The sequence below is a fragment of the Mustela nigripes genome, chromosome 11 (genome assembly GCF_022355385.1).
Source record: "Mustela nigripes isolate SB6536 chromosome 11, MUSNIG.SB6536, whole genome shotgun sequence".
Classification (NCBI taxonomy): Eukaryota; Metazoa; Chordata; class Mammalia; order Carnivora; family Mustelidae; genus Mustela; species Mustela nigripes.
Window position 1 is genome coordinate 19,059,635 of NC_081567.1, and position 25,911 is coordinate 19,085,545.

The 25,911-nt window shown below is 46.4% G+C and overlaps 1 protein-coding gene and 1 non-coding gene across 2 annotated transcripts in view; one reads left to right on the forward strand and one right to left on the reverse strand.

The window, feature by feature from the left end:
- Positions 1 to 25,911, reverse strand: part of HS3ST4 (heparan sulfate-glucosamine 3-sulfotransferase 4) — a 394,282-nt gene that overhangs the window by 356,956 nt on the left and 11,415 nt on the right. The gene's annotated exons all lie outside the window — the stretch shown is intronic.
- Positions 19,467 to 19,557, forward strand: TRNAQ-CUG (transfer RNA glutamine (anticodon CUG)). Its single transcript is given in 2 exon segments — positions 19,467 to 19,503; positions 19,511 to 19,557. It is a non-coding gene; the product is annotated as a tRNA-Gln (tRNA).

Consider the following 25,911-nt stretch of genomic DNA (forward strand, 5'->3'; position numbering starts at 1 on the left):
AGAGAGGGCACATCCCTGTGGCTCGCCAGATGAGTCAGTCAGGATGAGAATATCAATTTATTAGAGCAGACATGTGTCGATAGAATTCATACCACGTAAAAAGATAGCTGATGTAAACTGCTTTCAAAAAATTTTACCTACTTGGCAATTTTTCCTAAGGCTCATCCCCCAGGTTCTGGGGGAAGACTGGGGCAGGGCTGGACCGAGAAGGGGGTTAGGGAAACAGGGAAAGAGCAGGGGAAGCTACAATATCGACTTTAGGGTATTTGTTTTATTTTTTTAAGATTTTATTTATTTATTTATTTGAGAGAGAGAGAGCGAGCACAAGCTGGGGGGCAGGGAGAGAGGTAGAAGAAAAGGGAACAGCCAGACTCTCCGTGGAGCAAGGAACCCCAGGCGGGGCTCGATCCCTGGACCCCGGGATCATGACTGGAGTTGAAGGCAGATGTTTAACCAACCGAGCCATCCAAGTGCCCCCAGAAAGTATTCGTTTGAAAGACAAAAATTTCAAAAACAGAAAGCCTGATCTGGTCGCAGGGGCCAAAACTTGTTCCCTGAGCTGAAGGGTGGGCAGAACATCTCTCATTATGCCCCCCTTCTGGGTTTTGCCATGTTTCTACCACAATCTTGGATCAGAAGAGGCCAACCGGAAACGTGGCAATATGATTAGACTGCTCCTTTGCAAACATTAAGAGGTTTATCCTTTCCAGGTAGACTGGAACAGAATTGTTTGCTCACTGTGGGACAGCAAAGAGAGAAAGACAACTCTCCCAGAGGTTCCCAAGCAAGTCCCCCAATTTGCATATAATAGAAGGAGGCAGCTTCATTTTCCCAAAGGTTTGCACTTGACTGACGTACAGTCTGTGTTCGTAGGGCAGTGTCCATGAAAGGGTTCACACTCAGCAGGGCGCATCCAGAAAGGACTGACACTTGACTATGTCCTCTAAGATGAATTCTGAGCCGTTGGATTCTCCTGCATGGCAAAAGCGTCTATGCACACTGGAGACCTTGGGCCAGGACAAACAGATGATGCTAATGTTGTGATATATAGTGAGCAGCTGTTTTTGTTGGCCTGGGGCCTCAGGGCCATGCCACACCAGTTTGACTTCTAGAAAAGGGAGGGTGGGGGAGCCTGGAGACCAAGCAGCTGAGGTCAATCACACACACAGGAACTCCATAACTCCATGCCCCTGTGACTGACGCCCAGCACAATTCCTAGACACCGAGTCTCTGGAAGTTTCCCTGGTTGGCAACACTTAGCTCGTTTGTGACACCCTGTTGCTGCCTGTCGGGTCTGGTTTCTCCTGGACTCCGCCCTGTGCTGCTTTTTCCTTCCCTGATTACAATGTATATCCTTTTGCCCTAATAAACCGCAACCGTGAGTATAACAGTCTTTCTGAGTTCTGTGGGTCTCTCTAGCGAATAATCAAACCTAGAGGTGGTTTTGGAGACCACCCAACCCCAGCAAGGAGGGAGGGAGGGACAGGAATAAAATGAAACAAGAAAAAAACCCAAGGAACTGTTCTAATGCCCCATTTCTCACGGTCTACGCACAAAGTAGTGAAGGGAAAGAAGATGTCTTGTGTACAAGAGCCCTGAAAGACACCAAAAACAGATGAAAATCAGAGGCCGAGCACGCAACACGCAGGGCATAATCCCACACTATGCCACATCATCTCAGGATCGCTCTGTCCGGCCGTTTCCCCAGTGCAGCCACTAACCTCCACTTCTGAGAGGCGGCGACCATTCTCCTTTGATGAAAACATGGTTTCAGAAGGAAAACTTCCAACATTGATCCGGGAGAGACTTAAACACGACAGCATTAACTAACGCTTTGTTTTTTTCTTTTTGTGGTCCAATGAGAGGATAAAACGGACCACTGCCTGCTTACATACCACCAATGCAAGTAAACGACTCACATCGAAGGCTCTGGCCAGGCCAAGGGTATATGCCCCACACCTGGAACAGATGCCAGAAACTCAGGGCCCCGTCCATAATCTTACCCTTCTCAATTCATTGAAAACCACTTCAAGCAAAAATCATTTCAAAGAAATTACCTCTGTGCATTACACCACGAGCAGTGAAAAATGTCCCACATGAGACTCAGTGGTCCCGAAGCAATAAAATTTTCGCTGAAGTGCAAGACGTAGTAACTCAGGGAAAGGAAGTCCCCATGACAACAAGAAGCAAAAGGAACAGAGTGAGAATCTGAAGCTTCGAGTCTCTTACAATACAAGTCATCACTGGTCTGTGCTCGGATCTGTCTTTGGGATGGAAATCCCACAAAGTAACTTCCTCTCTGCCTGCTCAGGTGGTACTGGACCTGAGGACACTTCATCAGAAGGCGGGGGTGGGCGGGGGGAGGGTGGGAATGCAGGCAGTAGAATGGACCGGAATCTAGCCTGTGCTTTCCACGTCTCCTGGCTGAGAGTGATACAGACGTGCTCTGGGGTTCATTTCAGAGGGTTCAACATGCATACATATGGACGCTGTGGCCAGTGCTAGAAACTATAGGGTCCTCCCACCAGCAGAGTCTGGGATCATTCTCCAAGCACCGTGTCCCATTTCCTTCTCAGGAAGGAATTCCCACTCCCCTTCCTTAACTGCTCAGTCTGTGGCTCGCAGCCTGGCCCCTCGGTGGGACCCCATCTCTCCAGACTCCACTTTGCTGACCCTGCAAAAATCCAGTCTAAAACTTCTTAAGAATTTAACTAGTTATCATTACTGAGAAACAAGACGCAGAGAAGCGAACACTGGAGGTTCTTCTGGAAGCTTGGTTCATACAGCCACTTTGACCCTGGGTCTCCAATCCTTTACTCCGAAATAGAGCCCAGGGGAGCTTCTTCAATTCCCATTAACACCTTCCTAACAGAAGGCCTCTCTTCCCAGAACATCATCATAATAAGGAACAGCTTTACTTCTTCAGCATCTACCAAGGGCTGCCAGCAAGCAAAGTATGTTACAGAATGCCTTCGCCTTTAACCCAATCGACAGCCCTATGGCAAAATATTATACTTTCCACTTTGCAAGATCAAGAAAGAAAGTTCAGAGAGGCCAAGCAATTATCCCCAAGGTCACACAGCTAGCATGTGGCACGCCTGAGATTCAAGCCAGTGTCAGAAGGACTCTAAAATCTGAATATAAACGTACTGAAAATCCAATTAGAGCGGAAGAGCAGGGCTGAACTCAGGTGACAAGTCCTGTGACTTGTATAATACACACTTCTAGCATCTCCACATGCAGCCAAAGCTCCTTTCTTCCAGCTCACCCCAGCGATTCTACCGGGTCCCTAATGTTGAAGTCATAAATTCTGACTTTATCATTTTAAAGTGTGTGCACAGGGAGGACGTGGCGCACGTGTGAGTCTACCCAGAGCTTGAGTCTTCCATAAAACACTTGAATGATCAGCAACCCTAGAAGCCGATCGTAATTCTAGTCATGAGGTGTACCAACTGGCGTAACTCAGCGCTGAAAAGGCTCCCTCTAAATGGATTAAGTATGATTGAATGATGCAGGTTCTCCCCGGGTATAAGGGTATAAGCCGGGTGGAGGTGGATGGGGAATTCTGGGAGGTTTGGTTAATTCTTTCCAAGTGTGTCCATTGGATTCCCAAGGATTCTCTCCATCCTGGAAGAACACGGATCAACATTCTCAATCAGAAATAACACAGGCTTGGTACTAGACAAGCGACATGTTTCTCTGATGGCCATTTCTCTAAAAAGCTCTTACACACATGCTCATAGTTTTGCTTTTCTCTATTATCTATTTTTAATCGAAGCCCTAGACTCACATGCTTTTAAGAGAAGTTCACGGTGTAAAGGATCCACACCACACGCGGCTCTGCACGGTTTCCCTGGCCATCAGTGCGCCCTGGAGACTGCGTCACACCTGTGTGTCCCCTGCGGTCTCCTTCTTTTAATAAGCACACTGTGTCCCTCCTGTGGAACTGTCACGGTTTCTTTAACTTGTCTCATGCTGATGTACGCTGAGGTAACTTCCAATCCTTTGCCATTAAAAAAGAACTAGAACTTGTGTATGTGTTCTGTTGCACAAATGAGATTTCTGTAGACCGAACGTGGCTCTAAGTGCGGGTACACGCTCATCTTTGGAGAGGTGGTACTCTCCCATGCTGAAGGAAGGACCCGGGACACCTGGGTGGCTCGGTCGTTTGAGCATCCAACTCTTTGATTTCGGCCCAGGTCATGATCTCGGGGTCATGGAATCGAGCCCTATGTCGGGCTCTGAGCTCAGTGGGGAGTCTGCTTGAGGATTCTCCCTCCCTCGGTCTCAGCTCCACACTCTCACTCTCTCAAAATAAATAAGTACATCTTTAAAAAACAGAAAGAAAGAAGGGCCCCCGATGAAAAATATAAGTACACCTACAGAGAGCATGAGCATTTGAAATGAAATCTGTCCCAAAAATTGTATAATGCACGGTTACTACCACTGTCCTCCTCCTGAGTCGGAGGACCCGTGACCACAGACGATGCAAAGATATACAGGATCCAGAAAGCACCGTGCCGTTAAAACATACATCTCTTCTTGGCAGCGGTGCTGAGAAATATAAATGCTAAACCTCACCTGTGGTTCGTGTTGCATGGGACATTAACATAATACAATTTAGAGACAAAAGCAATCTTCAGTCAGAGATGAGACCAATCACTGCCAAAAACATTTCTCCTCTCGCTGCAGAATAATGCCATGAATCTCCTCCGTGACTGAGATTCTAGGTTCACTCAAAGAATGTGGTGTCTGTGTGTGAGGGCAGGGAGATCTGGGCATTCCCCGACACAGTTGGCGAGAGTGTCAATATTTACAGAAGCTTCCAGGAGGGAAATTTAGCAATGTGTACCAGAAGCCTTAAAAATCATGCTCACTGCTCACCTTCTGACCCAATAATTATGTGCCCATGTATGCCCAGGAAATTACCCTGTGTGTGTGTGTGTGTGTGTGTGTGTGTGCGTGTGTGTGCGCGTGTGTGTGCGTGTGTGTGTATACATGCACACACTCCAAACCCATCTGTTCACTGTGGTGTGGGCTAAGGAAATACAGAAACTATGTGGCATCCATTAAATACATATAATACAGCCAAACCATACCAGGAACTACATAGCCAGTAAAATTCATGAGGTTAAAAAAAGGTTAAAAAAAAAAAAAGTAATTTTCAAACTGTGGGTCACAAATCATTAATGGGTCACAAAACCAGTTTTTGTGGGCCATCGCCAACTTTTTAAATGGGAGAATAGCTAATACAAGAGTGTGTTACACACAGCAAGAGTAAGTACGGTTTCATGAGACTTTTTAAAAATGCATGTGTGTTTATGCTAGGTCATTATATAAAATGTATTTCTTACTGCAGGAAATACTTTAAAAAATATTGAAAACCACTGTGGTAATAAAATCTTCTGTAGCACGGTAACGTGTCAACGTTCCGTGTTTAGGGGGAAAAAAACAGTTTAAAAATTATATAGTCTGATCCCAAATTTGAGGTAATACTGATAATCAAATATATACACGTTTCTGTGCACAGAACAGAAACAATATCCACACAGACAGACGTTGTGGCCAATGCAAGAAGCCACAGGATTTAGGGAGGCATGTGATTTTTCCCCATGTGCTTGTGGTATTTGCTAAATTTCCTGTAATGAACAAGTATTATAATGGGGGGGGGGGGGGGGTACATTGCAAATGTCTTTGCAGGAAGTAAACCACCAGCTTCAGGAGGCTCCTATGAGTCGGTCACGGCGGCAGAACGAGTGAACGAGACAGACAGACAGCACAGTTGCAGCCTCCGATACACTCCTGGGGAAAACGATCTTTCAGAAGTGCTGCGGACCAATGCACGGGGGCAAGCGATGTGCTCCTGTAGAGGGGAGCACGGGAAGATAGTGGTTGTTCAGAATTAAGGGTATTGTGTGCCACTGACTCACCACACACACACACACACACAGGTGACTGCTCTTCCTAGAAAAAAAGGAAGAAAGGAAAGGCAGGACGGAGTTGGGGGTAGCGGGTTAGAGAGAGAGGAAAAAAAATAAAAAAAGGAGAGGAAAAAGTAGAGAAAAAAAAAGAAAGAAAGAAAAAAAGCAAAAAAAAAAAAAAAAAGAAAAGCAAAAAAATAAAAGAAAAAGCATGATATCCCAAAAAAAAAAAAAAAAAAAAAAAAAAAGGAAAAAAATCCAGCAGCAAGAGAGTATCTGATGAACCTTCCATATTATGACTGTGGGTCTCAGCCACCAAATATCCTTCTGGGGTTATTAAATTTTAAAATGCCCAAGTACTCAATAAACGTTGTTTTAATTCCTAATGAGTTAATGAAGTGGCCAGTGACCTGACCTCTTTTAAAATTAGATAAGGAATTTTATGAGCCAGATCTGCTTCCAGTCCAGGTGGTGACCGCACCGGTAAGAAAACACAGTGACATTAAAAGAATAAATAAGAACTGGGGGGGGGGGGGGGTGCAGCTTTCGTATGGAAACACGGTCATTAGTGACTTCATTTCCTTTCCTGCTTTGCCCGGTGGTGCCCCAGGGCGGCATGCTCGAATCGCTCAACAGAAATGGAAGCTCTTCTGCATGCCTTCCATTCCTTCATTGTCCAGATCTTACTCAAAGACAGATATGACCCTGTCCTCAAAATGGCTATATTTGTTGTGGGATATGACGGCAGCTCTGGGATGTCTACGTAGTAGTGTAGCTCTAAGTGCGGGTACATGCTCATCTCCAATGCTGAAGAAGGAAAGTAGGTGACATGGACGTGGGGGGTGATGGAAAGGACCAGTAATGAGGCTCAAAACCCCCTTCCCATGGCCCCACAGACAAGACAGGATTAACCAAATACCAGGAACAAGAGGGGTAAAGTGCGCTCCTCAGGAAGAGTCAAACCACTTCTAGGCTGAAATAAAAAAGCAGTGGAATGTCACTGGTCGGATTTTAGGAATAAGAAGTGTGAAGAAGGTGTTAGGCTGATGGAGAGATCGATCCTTTCGGATCTTCTTGGGAAAATCTGGGGCCAAGCTAAGGTGGCTTCATTGATCACATATGATTTTCAAAGACTATGCTGATAAAATGCGTATCACTTTTTCAAGTCTTATGATCTTGTGCGTGTGTGTGTGTATGTGTGTGTGTTTGTATTCCTAAGCATTATAGAATGCACTGAAGATAGTGGACAGTTATAAAATAATCACTCAATATTAAGTAAATAGGGTTGTTTGGTTGTTTAATGGAATCCAATAAGAACTTGCAGAAAGACACATTTATGCTTAAGAATTATAAATGTTTTAAAAACAAACTACCAAAGGCACTTGGATCAACTTGTCTATAGTCACATATGAGTGACTTCTCGTTTATTAAAGATCTCTACATCATCTTCTTTGCTTATGGTATTCCCAGAGCTTTGCATGTCTATCTCATTTAGCCCTGACAGCCATCCCATGAGGTGGCACTGTTAATATCTCCATTTTACTAGATGAGGAAACTGAGTCACACCCCAGTTCAATACCACATTCAAGGCCCCAGAGCCTGTACTGCCCTACTTCCCCCTATCTACATGGCAGTCTAAATGTTTGGCCAGATGGCCCCTTATCCTTTCTCCCAAAAGCCAGTTGAAGTAGCTTGTTAAGATGCTTTGACCTTGGGGCACCTGGGTGGATCAGTGTGTTAAGCCTCTGCCTTTGGCTCGGGTCATGATCTCAGGGTCCTGGGATTGAGCCCCACATTGGGCTCTCTGCTCAGCGGGGAGCCTGCTTTCCCCCCTCTCTCTGTCTGCCTCTCTGCCTACTTGTGATCTCTCTGTCAAATAAATAAAATAAAAAATCTTAAAAAAAAAAATGTTCTGACCTTCCCCCAAGTCACTCTATACCCATATGCCCTTGCAGGGTTCGTGTGAGTCACCAAGGTAATTTCCTACAAGGCTAGCTTCATTCCTCCCTAGCTAAAAAGCAAAGCAAAATGAGACCAAAAAAAAAGATGAAGAGGAGTGCTTTGGGCGCACTGTGTACTGGATATACACAAACAAAATGTTTCAGTAATGAATGGCAAGTGAGCACCTATCATCAGTTACCTGGTACTTTTGGTAGACCAGAGAGCCCTCCTCATGGATTGTCGATATAGTACCTTTGATAGACCAGACGACCCTCCTCGAGGATTGTCAGAGACACAGAGAAAGATACTCCCTATGTTCTGGGTTCTGTACCCTCTGAGATCTCACGGAGGCCGGCAGAGTTTAATGCAAACAATTTATGCTGAGTGTACACGGCAGCCTGTTCATTTGGGGGGGTGGGGGGGAGATATTCGATTAGTGTTCTTCTCCCAAAAAGGCTGGCTACGTCAACCCACTCGCACCAGCACCCCCTCAAGCAATTGTCTGATAAAGTGGCGTTTCCTGGGACGCCTGGGTGGCGCAGTTGGTTAAGCGGATGCCTTTGGCTCAGGTCATGATCCCAGCGTCCTGGGATTGAGTCCCACATTGGACTCCTTGCTTGGCAGGGAGCCTGCTTCTCCCTCTGCCTCTGCCTGCCCCTCTGCCTGTGCTCACTCGCTCTCTCTCCCTCTCCCTCTCTCTCTCTCTGACAAATAAATAAATAAAATCTTTTAAAAAAGGCGGGGGGCATTTCCTGGAAGGGTTGCACACTGCCAAACCAGCGTGCTGCTGGCAAACGGTCAGAATCTTCCTTTAGAATTAAATAAAACCGGGCACATTAAAGAAATGTGGTCACATATGAGCAACAGGATGTATAAAATCTTCCCCACATACTCCATGCCTCTCTTCCAATTTGAGGTTCCTTGTCAAGAGAAGGAAACTTTCGGGGCACCTCTATGGCTCAGTCAGCCGAGCGCCTCTTGATTTTGGTCAGGTCATGATCTCCAGGCTGTGAGATCAAGTCCCCTGGGAGGCTCCATGCTGGCCGTGAAGCCTGCTTGGGATGCTCTCTCCCCCTCGGCCCCTCCCCCACCATGCCCTCTCCCATACATAAGTAAATAAAGATCAAGAATCAGACTATTTCACTCTTGAACATTCATGGACCACGTCTTCTCCCTCCTCCAAGCCTCTGCACACTCTCTTCCTTATGTCCCAACACTCAGCCCTGACCGCCGGCTCTTGCCCTAAATGACTAACCGACAGGTCGCCCCCACCTTCTCCGCTTACATCTCCTGGGATTCCCCTTCTGGTATTCAGTCTTATACTCCATGATCTACAATGGTGCCTGGCACGGAGTAGTTAGTGAACAGACTCTTTTAAATAAATGAGTAATGTAATAAAATGAACAGGACTCCTTTATGCCCAGTGGGGTACAGAGAAAATACACTGCCGTCTTCTGGAAAGAATTTTCTCCCCAACGACAGGCAAGAAGAGCTGCCTGAAGAATAAAACCCTTTTGCCACTGCTCTCTTCTCTTTTTCGCAAGGATAGGATGCCTACAGCTGCACTCACCGTCCTCAGACGACGGTGTGATGGGCATAGTGGAAAATCCAACAGGGCGGGCACGGCAGAGTGGAAAGAATGGAAACAGCCTGGATGTTCAATGCGCTGGCAAACCGCTGGACCCATCTCAGGCCCACCTGGCTGGGTGCCTTGCTAAGTGAAATTTAAACATCCCAAGTCATTGTTCATTAGGCTTTCTCTTGCTTACAGCCAAAAGCATGCCAACAGACACATTCCACACTCATCAACCTAAATTGTGATCGGCATTTGCTTGTCTGTCTTCCCACCTAGACTGTGAGGTGCACACGAAGACAAAGTGCCTTGTTATTCACCACCTACCTAGCTCCAGTGCAACTGGAAAATGGGCTTCCTTAAACATATCTTAAATGAGCAGCTCATTTCCATCACTTCTGACTCCCCAAGAACTTGATGCTGACCCATTTTTTTTTAATATTTTATTTATTTTATTTGACAGAGACTACAAGTAGGCAGAGAGGCAGGCAGAGAGAGAGAGAGAGGAGGAAGATGCTGACCTGACCTGTTTTTACCTCAACTTTTAACAATGTTTTGGACATTGGATCTAGCAGCCAAAGTCAGAGTGCTAAGACAAATCTTACAAAGTCAACTGTTACTCGAGGCGCCTGGGTGGCTCAGTGGGTTAAGCCTCTGCCTTCGGCTCAGGTCATGATCTCAGGGTCCTGAGATCTCAGGATCAAGCCCCGCATCAGGCTCTCTGCTCAGTAGGGAGCCTGCTTCCCCCTTTCTCTCTCTGCCTGCCTCTCTGCCTACCTGTGTGCTCTCTCTCTCTGTCCAAAAAAAAAAAAAATCAACTGTTTCTCCATTTTCCGACTTCTATATTTAGAACCACTAGTGACACTCCACCTGACTGACCACTCCCTTTTTTAAGATGCTTAGTTCCCTAAAACTGCACTTTTGTTTTCTAAATGTCCTCCTACATCTTCGCTTCCTTTCCAAGCTCAATGTTACATATTCTGCCCCCAATTTTATTTACTTTTATGTTTTTATTTTTAAAGTAGGCTCCACACTGGGTGTGGGGCTTGAACTCACAACCCTGAGATCAAGACCTGAGCTGAGATCAGGAGTCAGATGCTCAACCGACTGCGCCACCCAGGTGCCCCTCCTCCTAATTTTAAAGCCCGATTCTAACCCTTCTTCTCGTGCCTCCATAGATTTGCTCCCTGTGCAAGATCATCATTGACCATGACTCCCATTATCACCTTTACATTGATAATTCCCAAATGTTTATCTAGCCACATGCTCTCTGTTGAGCTCAGATACACTCACCCAACTACCCGTTTGATATCTACGTAGAGATGTCTCAGCATCATCTCAAACTCAACATTTTTTTTTTAAGATTTTATTTATTTATTTGACAGACAGAGATCACAAGTAGGCAGAGAGGCAGGCAGAGAGAGAGGAGGAAGCAGGCTCCCTACTGAGCAGAGAGTCCCATGCAGGGCTCGATCCCAGGACCCTGAGATCATGACCTGAGCACAAAGCAGAGGCTTAACCCATCAAGCCACCCAGGCACCCCTGTAAACATTTCTTCCAAGGAAGAGGGTACAGGGTATGCTGGCCAGATGAACTAGACACATGTCTTCATCTGCCCCAAGCCTGTATCTTCTTGTGGTCACTGTCTTGGGGAACAGAATGCTTATTCCCCAATGCAATCATCCAACCCAGAAACCCAAAGGAGTTTCAGGCTGACTTCCTTCTCTCCTATCCCCCAAATGTGTAAGCCAAAACCACATCCTCGCGATTTTATCTCCCAAATCCCATCCAACATCATCCAGTCTTTTCCATCTTCACCACCACCTCCCTCGTCTAAGGCACTGGTCATTTTTTTCTCTGGCCTCTATACAGACCTACCCCTTGTCCCTCCAGCCCAATTCCCAATACGGCCATGTCAGCTCTCGGCTCAAGCCACTGAACAGTCTTCTGCTTCTCCTAGGAAGAAGCCCCAAGTCTTTCGCGTGTCCTGGAAGTCCTTGCACAGCTGTTCCTTCCAACCTCACTCCAAGTGAGGCATCTTAATAGCTTCGATCTCTTGCTATTTGTTCAAAGTGAACGCGACGTTACATTATCTCACGGTGCAGAGTACCTGCTCCTTCATAGCACTCCCTATGCCCATAGTTTAACATCAATTATTTACCGTGTTTGACTAGATCTTCTTCTCGACTGGAGGGCAAGTGCCACAAGGGCAAGAATCAACTATTTTTGCTCTCTGTTGTATGCCCAGCACCAAGCAAAGTGCCCAGCATGTTGGCAGGCAACCGGTAGGGACTGAGTAATCAATGTTTTTCTCAGTAATTTCTGGAAAACACAGAGATTATGAGTACAGATTCTAGAAATCAAAGAGGTCGATGTTTGAACCAGTCAAAACATAAGGGAGGTCGCCTCAGACCACTCCCTTGTCATGTGCCCTCCAGCACTCTGTTTCTTCGCCCACAAAATAAGGACAAGAATAACGGTTCATAAGATGACTTCTCCAGGACACTTAGCACAATGCCCGGGACGCAGAAGGCAGATGTATCTACTAAGTTTAGCCAAGAACAGCTGAAAACCCAAAATACTATGGCTTCCCCCAAACAGCAACTTATGTCTGTCACACCCAGAGGGCTCCCCGGGGCCCCTTCTATCTGTTGCCCCAGCATTCTCAAGCTGGGACTTTCTCACCATGGTGCCGATTACTGTTCAAGCTTCAACTGTGGTCCACAACCAAAGACAAGAGCATCCCTGATGAGGATTATTTCCCAGAAGTCCCAGCCAGGACCTACTCCCAAATCCCAAATCCCAAATCCCACTGACTTGAGCATAACCTTATTGGCCAACATCAAGCAGAAAGAAGGCAGGGAAATAGAATCTTGATTCCAAACTGCTGTGTGCCCAACAAAAACAGAGAGACAAACAGTGGCCGTGTTCACAGCAAGACAGTGGAGGGAAAATTCTTCCATGGAAATTAGGCATATTATGTCAAGGAGGCCCTCTGTCAAAGATTATATGGGCAAATGTGACCACAGAGGAACCATCCATGGCAACCTGCCTTATTGTAGTAACACGTGCATAAATGTGTCTGGGGAATTTTAAAAACCACCACCACAGCCATACCATAGGCAACTCTCCTTAATCGCCGGACCCCAGTGAAACCATTCAGCTCTGGCCTTACCCAAGCTCTGCCGACCTCTTCCCCAGTCACATTGTGAGAGACGCCTTCTGAGGGCCGTCCCATCACGGGCACAGGCCCGCCTCGGGATCCGCTCTCTGACGCGAGAAGAAACACACGCCACGCTGGACGTCTCAGCACCTGCAGAATCCCCCACGGTGCAGGCTGGGGGCAGGAGGACCCCAGCTCTGCTGCGCGGGACAGACTAACTGCCTCCCCGTCTGTCACAAACCACCACCTCAGAAATCCAATCTTGCTCTAGAGCTAAAGCAAGCCTGTCACTCCACTTCAACTGGCTCGGGAAAAGTTGAAAAAAGGAATCTTTGGCCTCACTGTGAATTCCGAAGTCTAACAGAAAAAATGATCCTGCGGCAGTTCAAAGAGAAAAAAGGGAGTATTTACTTTTGCTCCCCTTTCATGCCGAGGAGAAAGGAGCACGGAGTGTGATTTTGATAACAGAAACTAACCTCTCAGTAAGAGTACCCAAGAAGGATGACCACGCTCGAACGGCTGATTTTCTTTCATCTCATGGTAATTGTACATGGAATCACCATCCTTATTATTACAAGCTTTTATCAAGAGCCAGTAGGTACCTGGGGCACAAAAGGGGCTGAGTTTTACTAAATCTACATCATTTCTCGGAGACCGCATGGAGATCTTTCCCAAGAACTTAGAAAGAAGATGGCCTTGGGACAACTTATCAAAATATATCAAATTGTATCGAGATTTTTAAAAGCACACACTCTATCCCGTTTCCTCTGCAAGAGGCAGGCAGGAGCACAGGAATACCCATCGTAGTCTTGTCCACAAAAGCAAAGGATGGAAATCACAGAGACGTCTGTGAAGAGGAGAGGTTAAGTATATCATGATACAACCCTACGAGGAGGTACAATGTCGAGATGACGAAGGAGTGAACCTGACCTCTATGCAGCGTCATGGAAACAGTGCTCACCGTCTGATGACTTTGGAGTCAGCAGGTCTGGCTGAAGGGTCTCCTAGTTCTGTGCCCTTGAGCTCTGACCTCCAACATCTCCAAACTGGAGATTGCCCTTCTGAAAAATGGGATACCAATGGGACGATGGCGTAGGGTCGGGCAAGGAGGAAACACAGCGCTGAGCCTAGGAGGGGGTGAGGAGTGGGGAGGGCTGTGAAGAAACTACAGTGCCGTGGGGGCGTGAAGAGCATCAGTAACACCCTGCTGATGCCACTGGGCTGCACCAGTGACCACACCTTATTCTACCGTATTCGTGGACGAACGAAACACAGCCCACCCACCCACCATACGCAACGGCTCCCTCCTGGGAATGCAGTGCAGGGAGTGGGAGTGAGCAGTGGAATGAGGAAAGGTCTTTCATTTTCTTTTTCATGTATTTATTACGGTTTTACTTCTAATACCAGCTTGTGTTACTTTTACAATAAAGTTTTTTTTTTTTTTCCCCAAGATTGGCCTCTAGAAAGTCAGTTTTAATTGTATCTCATAACAGATGAGAGCAAAGATATTCAAAGTCCTTGGAAGGAGACTCTGAGCCTTGGGGAGTTGATATAACTCGAATGGAAATAGTAATGCATCCAAACAAAGGCTGTGACTCCCTGGGAGCTGGGGGTGGGGATGTCACAGAGTCCCAGCAATAGTTCAGAAAGAATAGGGACAGCAGAGTTGCCCAAGATATCCAAGCAGCTGGTAGGGGGTTGGGAATTTTGGCCATCAGAGCCACACCTGCAAATGCGTCCTCCGGGCTCCTCACCTGGCTTTTGCTCTGTGTTACGAGCTGAACTGTGTTCCCCCAACCACCACCACCAAAATTCATGTGTTCAAGTCCTAAATCTCCAGACCTCAGAATGCAATGGTATTTGGAGACAGGGCCTTTTAAGAGGTGATTAAGGTAATCTGAAGTCATCCAACTTGACTGGTGTCCTTATAAGAAAAGGAAATACAGACCCAGACACACAGAGGAGACCAAGCAGAAACACAGGAGAAGACAGCCATCCACAAATCAAAGAGAGAGACCACAGAAGAAACCAACCCTGCCGACACCTTGATCTTGGACTTCCAGCCTCCTGAACTATGAGAAAATAAATTTCTATTGTTTCAGCCTCCCTGGTGTGTAGTACTCTAGGATGGCAGCTCGAGCCGACTAACACTCTATTGGTGATTCTTTTTGCTGTGCATGAACTTCACATTTTCTAGGTGCAAACCCCCCAGTCTTTACCTTTATGGATTCAGAGTTGTCTTATTTATTTATTTATTTATTTATTTATTTATTTATTCAGAGAGGGAGTGGTGCAGGGACAGGCAGAGGGAGGGAGAGAGAATCTCAGTCAGACTCCACAATGAGCACAGAGCCTGACCCAGGGCTTGATCTCATGGCCCTGAGATCATGACCTAAGTCAAAGTCAAGAGTCAGACGCTAAACTGACTGGAGCCACCCAGGCACCTCTATCATGGTTTTATGTAAATCTTGATTTGAAACGACTCTGCTAGACTGCCTTGGTGGCTCATCTGCCTTTGGCTCAGCTCATGCTTCCAAGGTCCTGGGATCAAACCCCACAAGGGGTGCGGGGGTGGTCTCTGCTCAGCGGGGGAGCCTGCTTCTCCTCCTCCCCAGTTCATGTTCTTCTCACTCTCTCCGTCTCTCTCTCTCTCTCTCTCTCAAATCAATGAATGAAATGTTAAAAAAAAAAAAAAAATGAAAAGACTCTGCCCTCCCAGTATAATCCAGACCCAGCCATTCCACCTTCTGACACTCTCCCTGCACCACGTTCCCTTCTGATTCATTCTTTACACGCGATTTATTTCTGTAACTTGTGTGTGGTCAGGCCCTAACGTTTTGGAATAGCCCATGGTCTACATTACTTTTATAGTCATAAAAATGTTAAAATTCTATTATAGACACAGAAAGCCATGATACACTTTTAGGTGAAAAAAGTCAATTTTTAAAAGTCAAATGTTAAAATATACATTTCTTAAAGAAAATGATTTCTATATACGTTGTAAATAATGAAAAATGTACGGAAATACATACACTAAACCACTAGGAATAGTTACCTTGGGTGGCAGAGTTTTTTATGCTCTTGGATTTTTGAATTGTCTTCTCTGAATACATATTACTTAAAGAGTCATAATTTAAGTGAAATCCTCAAATGGGTCAGGTGCTCTGCCCAGTACTGGGCAATCAGGAAGGTCTACACAGGATTGTGACCTAAATACAGAAATTGTTGGTGACTCTCTGGGATTCAGAGCAACTCACATTAGGTTCAGGGTGACCTTGGGCAAGTCACTGAACTTTCTTTCCCTACCTCTTGTGTACAACAGGGATAGTAAGGCATAGCTCCTCTTCTCTCTCTCTTTTTCTCTCTCTCTCATGGGGCGGTCATGAGGGCTGTTATTTGTGGAGAAAGTATATAACAGCTCTTGGCATAACAAGCATCCAGTGCACGGCGCCATGATGTTTCTTACAAACGCGAAGAAGGGCAAGACCCCAGGAGCAGCAGGTGCCCGCTGGCAGGACGCGAGGAAATCCCGTAACTGTGATTCGTTAAGTAGAACTGGGGGCTAAGGAAAAAGGAGCCAGGCTCCAGAGTTCTTCTGTTCCACGTCAGCTGGCTTGCACTTTTTTTTTTTTTTTAAGATATTTATTTAAGAAGAGAGAGAGAGTACAAGGTCATGCGCAGGGCTGGGGGGAGGGCAGAGAGAGGGAGAAGCAGTCTTCCCACTAACTAGGGAGCCGGATGCGGGGCTCAATCCCAGGACCCCGAGATCAGGACCTGAGCTAAAGGCAGACACTTAACCGACTGAGCCACCCAGGCGCCCCTGGCTTGCATCTTATAGATACCAGGGTGTTCGCATCACAGAGCTCTGTAACTAGGGAGTGACAGGATTACCAAAATCAGAGCCAACAGACCTCTCATGAAAACGCTTTCCAAAGGCAGTTGCCTACCTCAGGGGGGGGAACAGAACTCCTCATCAGGAGCAAGAATGTGGCCATGAGGGGCGCCTGGGTGGCCCGTGGGTTAAAGCCTCTGCCTTCGGCTCAGGTCACAATCCCGAGGTCCTGGGATCGAGCCCCGCATCAGGCTCTCTGCTGGGTGGGGAGCCTTCCTCTCTCTCTGCCTGCCTCTCTGCCTGCTTGTGATCTCTGTCAACTAAATAAATAAAATCTTCAAAAAAAAAAGAAGAAGAAGAAGAAGAATGTGGCCATGATGTCACCAGCCCCTCCCCGCAGAGACATCACACAGCCAGGGCAGCAGGTCGGAAGCACCATGACAGAAGAGACACTCTCCAGCCCTCACACTGCCTTGAAATAGCCTAGGCTGAAGGAATTTTTTTTTTCCTCCCCTTCTTTTTAAAAAAACACACAGCCCAGGGCAATCCTCCTACGTAGGCTGCCCCACATCGAGAAGGGGTAGCTGAGTCACCAGGTCTCGCGAGCTGCCAGCTCCCAGCAGGGCTCGGAAAATCAATATCTCTCTCTGAAGTTATCCGAAGTGCTGAGACCTTTAAACCAAACTCCAGTAGGTAGGCATTATCAACAGTCTCTCACAGCATTAGAAGATGTGGGTTTATTTCCCAAACAGCCTCGAAAGGCGACAACAAGAGCTATTCTCCAAGAGGCAGACGTGGGGAATTTGGCTGCCAGAGTGGATCCCAGAGAATCACAGCTCTGTCTGCAGACAGACACGGGAGACAGCTGGACTCCGCATAGGTGTGGACACAACAATGTCTCAGCATCTCCTCTCTGGGAGGGAGCACGGCATGTGGCTTCAAGAAGGTACACCTTCTGGTCAACACTGTTCACCATCAGGGACATGCAAATCAAAACCACAAGGGGGTATCACCTCACGCCTGTCAGAATGGCTAGGATCAAAAAGACGAGAAACAACAAAGGCTGGCAAGGATGTGGAGGAAACAGAACCCTGGTGTACTGTTGGTAGGAATGAGCACTGGTGCAGCCGTTGGGGAAGACAGTACGGCGGCTCCTCACAAAATTAAAAAAGGAATTACTATATGATCCAGTAATTCCATTACTCAAAGGAAACAAAAGCATGAACTTGAAAAGATAGATTCTTCCTATGTTTATTGCAACATTGTTTACAATAGCCAAGATATGGAAGTAACCCCCCCACAGATGAATGGATAAAGAAAAGGGCAGAATATAGATGCAACGGAATATTACTCGCCCATCAGAAGAATGAGGTCTGGCCATTTGCAACAACAGAGATGGAGCTAGAGAGCGGAATGCTAAGTGAAATAAGTCAGTCCTAAAGACAAATGCCATAGGACTTCCACAAATGTGGAATTTAAGAAACCAAACCAAAGACCTAATGCAGAACAAAAGGGACAAACGATAAACCAGACTCTCACCTACAGAGACCAAAGTGATGGTCACCAGAGGGGTGGTGGGTGGCGGGTGGCTACAACAGGGGACGGGGATTAAGAGTCCGCGGATCGTGATGAGCACTGACGAACGTATAGAAATGTCGAATCATTATATCGTACACCAGAAGCTAATTTAACACGGTATGTCAAATCTACTTCGGAAGAGTAAATGAAAATTTAAAAATCGAACAACAAAAAAAGAATGCACGCCTATGTTCTTCCCCTGTCTGTGCCTTACTTCCCACAGAGACTACAGCGTCCTCACCCAAAAGGGGTTGCGGTGGGGATTAAGAAAGGTAACGAGGCGGGGGGCTGCCTAGGTGGCTCATTTGGTTAAGCAACTGCCTTCCGATCAGGTCATGATCCCGGAGTCACAGGATCGAGTCCCGCATTGGGCTCCCAGCAGGGAAGTATTTGTGTGTCGCCTTACTTCTCATCCAGCAGAAAAACCCTGAAAGACAAAAAGGGCCCGGGGCCTTCCTCTGGGGTGGAGTGAGGGAAGAGCGAGGCTCCCACTCCCAGGACACGGGGAGGGACCCTGAGGCTAAAGGAGCATGTGGACCGTGTCAGGGGATGTTGGGAGGCATCAAAATTCCAGAATCACCCTCAAAACTGGCCTGGACCTCTTAAGTGACCCTGGAGTTTCAGAAGCTCCGGGTCCCCAAGTTTCCAAGGAATCCCTGCTGAGGAACCTTCCAAAAGACCCTTTGGGATACAATTTAAATTCACAAGAAAACATCAAGATGCTAGATTGACAGAGGAATTTTTCTTCCCAAAATGTGCACTTCTTTTCATAAGGCTACCAAAAGCATGAAAATTAAACCATACCTCATCCCTACCACAGGCCTTGACCCTTTTCTTAATTATTTGGCAGAGAGAGTGAGAAAGAGCGCACCAGCAGCGGGAGCAGCAGGCAGAGGGAGAAGGAGAAGCAGGCTCCCCGCTGAGCAAGGAGCCCCATGCGGGGCTCGATCCCAGGATCCCAAGATCATGACCCGAGCCGAAGGTAGATGCTTACCTTCCTGAAGCGGGAAGCTCGCAGGCCTTTACTGGAAATGAAAAGAGTAAAATGACCTAGAATCAGGGCTGTTCCAGAAATTCTGGGCTGTCTAGTTATGTTAAGATTGATCAAATGCCAGATCACTTCTCCCTCTCTTCTTAAAGTGAATCTGGGCAGGAAGACTTCATGTCACTGAACAATTTCATTTGCTATTTGAAAAATTCTCATGTAAGACAGACAGTCCCTTTAAATTTTCCCAGGCAGCTGCTAGGGGTTGCTAAGGAAGTGACAGAAATAGAAAATATTGTAAATAAGTAATTAGTGATTTCTGAGGGGCAGGTTCTCTGGATATTTTTTCCGAATTTCACACAATCTAGGTACAGTGGCAAGACAAGTTTCTCGTCTTGTCTTCCCTCCTCCTCTCTCTCTTCGCCTTTCTTCCTTTCGTTCCATGTTAAAGAAGCGGCGCGCCGAGTCAGGGCGCCTGGATGGCTCAGTTGGTTGAGCTTCTGATTCTGGATTTCAGCTCAGGTCTTGATCTCAGGGTCGTGGGTTCGAGCCCCACGTTGGGCTCCATGCTGGGCATGGGGTCTGGGGCTTTAAAAACTTTGTTGTTAATTTTTAAAAAGAAAAGATGCCGAATCTTCCCATTGGGGTTGGGAGGTCTGGGCCACTCTGAGCCCACCTTGATAGAAAAAGACACAGAACAGGACAGGCCTCCCATCCCCGTGCAAGCCAGCGGAACTCTCTGTGAGCCTGTTTTATTCGGTTGTACCTTGATGAAAGATTACACTGGAACAAAAGAGTCTTGAAACAGACATCTGGTGTTTTGGCACAAGCAACCACTTCCCTTCCTTGATAACCTCATCCGGGTTTTGCCCTGGGAAAAGGCCCACACCTCCAACTCTGTGTCCCCACCCACTTCTGCTCAGTCAGGCAGTGCTTCAAGGCTGACCACCCCCCCCGCCCCGGCAATGAGGACAGGTCGGTGGACCTGAGAGATCCAGAGGTAACATTTAAGCCCAAATTTTGTTTAAATATTTTTTTACTTATTTGACAGAGAGAGAGAGAACTAGCAGGGGAAGCAGCAGGCAGAGGGAGAGGTAGAAGCAAGCTCCCTGCGAAGCAGGGAGCCTAACTCAGGGTTCAATCCCTGGATCCTGAGATCATGACCTGACCCAAAGGCAGATGCTTAATCAACTGAGCCACGAAGGTGCCCCTAAGCCCTAATTTTTAAGGCCACCCCAACCCAGGACTTCTCAGATACAGAAAGCACTGAATTCCATTTCGGTTCATGCTAGTGCAGATTTTACCTGGAATTTCTGTGTGCTAAAAATCAGAATAATGAGTAGAAATTGTAGCTAAAACCAAGTTTCAAGCCATGGGGAAGGACTTTCTTTAAAACATGCTCTAACATATTGTGATGCGGGGCAATGTCTTCCTCCTGGTGGATGAGAGGAGTAGAAACTGGAAAAAAGACACAAGCCCAAGAAAACCGTGGAGCACCAAGGACAAGAGCTAAAGGGAAACTTTTAAGAAGGAACTGTCAAGGGGCACCTGGGTGGCTCAGTGGGTTGAGGCCTTTGCCTTGGGCTCAGGTCATGATCTCAGGATCCTGGGATTAACCCCGCATCAGGGCTCTCTGCTCAGCGGGGAGCCTGCTTCCTCCTGTCTCTCTCTCTGCCTGCCTCTCTGCCTACTTGTGATCCGTCTGTCGAGTAGATAAATAAAATCTTTAAGAAAAAAAAAAAGGAACTGTCAACACGGTGATACGTACATGAAGGAGAACCAGTACATATGGAACAAACTCACTCTTTTGTTCTAAATAAGGAACTTGGTAGTTCTGGGTGAGGTCATGGGATGTGCTGGTTGAAATCACCATGCAGGTTTCAGTTGCAGAATGGGTACTGCCCCCATTTATTTTTTTTTTTTTTAAAGATTTTATTTATTTATTTGACAGAGAGAAATCACAAGTAGATGGAGAGGCAGGCAGAGAGAGAGAGGGAAGCAGGCTCCCTGCTGAGCAGAGAGCCCGATGCGGGACTCGATCCCAGGACCCCGAGATCATGACCTGAGCAGAAGGCAGTGGCTTAACCCACTGAGCCACCCAGGCGCCCCATACTGCCCCCATTTAAAGTCCGGCATGTGTGTTATAGAGATATTATCTAACATTAAATGTCTCAACATTCCCTTATGGTAAGGTGGTATGTTCATGGTTCGTCCATAGCCAGATCGTAACAGGAGTGCTAGGAAGGAAAGACAAGTGCCACCTGGCAATGTCCTTTCTGTATCTGAACACAAAGAACTGGCTAAGAAGAAGAGAGAGTTCGTACCAGAGTCTGTTTGTTTTAAACACACCGTGAACATCTGCTTAGTTGTCTGTTTACTGTTTACTGAGAGTGAACCTTCCATTTATTTTTTAAAGATTTTATTTATTTATGATGTAAGAGAGAGAGTGAGCCCAAGTGGGGGGCAAGAGGCAGTGGGAGAAGCAGTCTCCCCCACTGCGCAGGAAGCCCGACTGGGGGCTCAATCCCAGGACCCAGGGATCATGACCTGAGCTAAAGGCAGGCGCTTAACCAACTGAGCCACCCAGGCGCCCCAAGATTGAACCTTTTATAAAGGCTCTTATTTTATAGGGACAAATACGCAGGGTTAACCCAGGTTGGAAGGAGCAAGAAGTCACTCGTACCTTTGATCTCTAGACAAGCCTTGCTTTCTGACTCAGCCTGTTTCGTAACCACCACCTAGTGGCAGAGCACTTAAATAACAGGGATAGCTCAGAGTTTCAGAAAATATCTTTTAAGCATCTTTTAAATCATTTTGTGGCAACAGATCAAAATTAGGTCTCTCCTCTAGAACGGAGGAATGAAGAACCAGGAAATTAAGACACCAGAAATCTGGGTAGGGGTGGAGTAATTGTGGAATATAGATAAATATTAAGGGCAATACTATATATACTAGCATTTTCCAGTGAGTGGAGCTTTTACCAGTAGGAGTGTATAAGATGAGTCCAAGTGGTCCAGGAAAAGGCCGTATTAAGGAGGAGGTGGGGGGGGGGGCAGAAGAATTGAATAAAGAAAGGACACGAGCCATACAAATTATATAAATAAAAGCAATGCAGGTGGCTGGAGCAACAAGTGCAAAGGCCCTGAGGCAGGCCCATGTTTTGCTTCTTGGGAAGCTAGTGTTGCTCAAGCAAAGGAGCAAAAAGAAGAGGCAAATAAACGTGTCTGGAAAGGTGGGCAGGGATCTGATTCTGTGGTGTCCTTCGATTATGGTCATGACTTAGAATTTCTTTCTAGGTTGACAAGAAGCCACTGGAAATTTAAAGTACAAGAGCGATACAGTCTGGTGTATCTTCTGTAAGGATTACTTACTACAGTGCCTATGAAAGAAGAGACTACAGAGGGACAAGAGCGTCCGCAGGGACAAGAGCAGGAGGCCACGTCAGCAGCTCTGCGAGGGGAGGGCGGTACCGAAACAGGCGCTACCAGAGAGAAACATACGTAGACACAGACATGCACAGACAGATACAGGGACATACGTAGACACAGACATGCACAGACAGATACAGGGACGCCTGGGTGGCTCGGTCAGTTACATGTCTGACTCTTCATTTCGGCTCAGGTCATGATCCCAGGGTCATGAGATCAAGCCCTGCATCAGGCTCTAGACTGGGTGTGGAGCGTGCTTCAGAGTCTCTCTCTCTCCCTGTCCCTTTGCCCCTCCTGCCGCTCAAGAAAAAGATACATACATATGTACATAAGAGACATTTATATGCACATAAATACAGGCATAGTTACATAAATACATACATATGTAGTTACATACATAGATAAATGTGTATATATGTATGTATATCTCCACTTATACATACATTTATAGTAATGATATAGTCTTTAAAAATATTTTAAAAATTATTACTTTTGGGGGCACATGGGTGGCTCAGTGGGTTAGAGCCTCTGCCTTCGGCTCGGGTCATGATCCCAGGATCCTGGGATCGAGCCCGGCATTGGGCTCTCTGCTCGGCGGGGACCCTGCTTCCCCCTCTTTCTCTCTCTGCCTGCTTGTCATCTCTGTCAAATAAATAAATAAATACAATCTTTAAACAAAAAAAAGAAGCTACTTTTTAAAAATTTTTTAAATGTTTAAAAAATAAAAATTATTACTTTTTATGTAAAAAAAAAATCAATTAAGTCAAGTACCTCTATGTGGCCTAAATAAATAAATAAATCTTGCAAGAGTGATACTCATGACTGAAGTTTAGAGGACACTGTACTCTTTTTTAAAAAAATTTTAATATTTGGGTTTTCCACTCTTCAGTGTTTTGGCGATTTTTCTTTTCTTTTTCTTTTTTTTAAGATTTTCTTATTTATTTACTCCAGAGATGGGGGGAGATAGGTGTTGAGCAGAGGGAGAGAGACAAGCAGACTAGTAGAGCCTGATCCAGGGCTCAATCTCACGACCCTAAGATCACAACCTGAGCCAAAACCATGAGTCAAATGCTTAACTGACCCAGGCGCCGCAACACTAAACTCTTGATATCAAAATACACTATCAGAGAACCAGCTAAATTTTATGTGTTCATCTAAAATTTCCTCTGATCTAAAATAGTTTGGTACTCCATCTGGGGGAAAAAAAAAAGCCCAATTTATTTGTATCAATTCATTTCCCCTTTCCAACCAGATTCACCTCTGGCTAGAAGACAGAATAAAAGATACAGGAAGACTGGATTCTTGCGTTAGTTACCTGAGCAGCCAGCCAACTCTCCCCCAGATCCCTTTTCTCCTCCTTCTCAGGCACAGAGACACCCAGTAGGGTCCCCAGACTGCTCTGTGGTTGGGATGTGGCCATGCAACCAAATTCTCGCCGACAGGATGTGGGCGCAAGTTACAGACGTCGCTTCTGCCTCAGCGGCTCAAGAAGAAATTCCTTCCTAGACCTCTGTGCTCTGCCTTACTGCTGGCAGCAATGTGTAGCTCTCATTGTGCAGAAGAGAAACACCCTCCAAGGCAGGGGTTTTAATCAGAGATGGTGTTGAGCCCCACGGCCCCTCCAGCTCCCATGGGGCACTTGGCAATGACCAGATTTGTTTGCTAAAACTAACTACTGGCCTCTAAGGGGCAGAGATCAAAGAAGCTCTAATCACCCTACAATGCCCACCACAGTCCCTGCTGTGAAGATTTTCCTGGTGCAAAAAACATCAGCAGTGCTAAGGTTGAAAAACCTTACTTGAAGGCCATTTCTCAACCTTTGTGCATAATCATTACGGAAGAATGTTCTTAAAATGCAAATTCTGCTTCAGAAAGGACAGGACAGGCTCTAAGGGTCTGCATGCGTAACGAGCTCCCTAGGGGACGGAGAGCAACAAGATGGAAGGCATAGAACTTGGGGCTCTGAATGACCTCAGGGAGCACAGCTGTCCTAGCAGTCTACACTGCCAGGCGTATCCATGCTATGCAAATACACAGAAGCTGCACCCCAGAACTCGCTGTTCTCAGCTTATGTCCCCTCCGAGTGACTGGTCGCCAGGCAGCATTGCCTGCTACCAACTTCGAATATCAGCTTATGCTATGTAGGAGACAAATCATCTATGGTATTTAAGCCACTGTGTGTTGAGGTCTCTGTGCTCTGGCACTTTCATCTTCACCCTAACTAGTCCAGCAACCATCTGCAAGTGGACGGTTAACACTGACGCTGCTGTTTGGTGAGAGACAGAAAAGAGCCTCAAAGGTGATTATTTTTCAGAAACGGAGGAAAAAAGTAAGAGAAGAAAAGAAATGAGAAGGGGACACCAGAAATGTCTGAGAAGAGCATACTTCTGCATTAACAAATGACCACAAGCGGACTGGCTTCATGGTTCTGGGCCAGAAGTCAGAAATGGGTCTCCATGGGCTCATGTCAGAGCATCATCAGGCTGCATTCCTTCCGGAAGCTCAAAGGAAGAATCCATTTCCTTCCCTTTTCCCTCGCTTCTAGAAACCACCTGAATTCCTTGGCTTGTGGTTCCTTCCTCCATCCTAAAATTCAACAAAGAGCAGGCTGAGCCCCCCAAGTTCTCTCCCTCTGCCTCTCTCCTCCACTTGAAAGGATCCTTGTGATTGTGCCAGCCCATCCAGGCAGTTGGGGACGATCACCATTCCAGGTAAGCCGTTTAGCAACCACAATTCCACCTGCAACCTAATTCCCCTTTGCTATGTGATCCATGTGATCCCGGAGATTAGAATGAGGACATTTTGGGGAAGAGGGCATATTCTTCCTTTAACAGGTTAGAACACGAGCTACTCCCGCAGCCAGAAGGTGGGAAGTGAATATAAAGACTTGGGAAATGCAGAGAGCGTGTGCAAGAAAATGAAATAAAAGGTCAATTGAGAGAAAACAGAGAATGTTCTGGGCACCTCCAAAGGTCACCACCTGTGGCGCAATCCTAAGAAGCCAACATGCCCTAAATATAGCTTTTTATGATTTTCCAGTATAAAAGGATGAGAGGCAGGGAAGAGTAATGCAGGGTGATGCTCTCCAGGAATTCTGGGGGTCTTGATGCAGTCTGCCCTAACCAATGTTTGAAATCCGTGCTACCTAACAGTTTCCATAAATTAAACTTAGCCTAACTTTATGATAAGAGTGTCCTGAATTTCAGGTACTCCCTGGAGTGCAACATTTCAGAAAACCAATTACCTGGGGGAATTCATGAAAACGTGCACAGATTAGTAACAACGAACGTGTGTAGACCACACAGTTCCCAGGACGTCACCACTATCCTATCCTTGTAAATCAGAGGCTAACTACGCATCCGTGCACACCAAGCAAGGTCGACACACACAGCAGACTCAAATCCCAAATTTCTGATTCCAGCTGCGGCTTTCTTTTTCAAAACCCCACACAGCTACAGGCAGTCCGAGCACCCAGGGACGAAGGCACTCG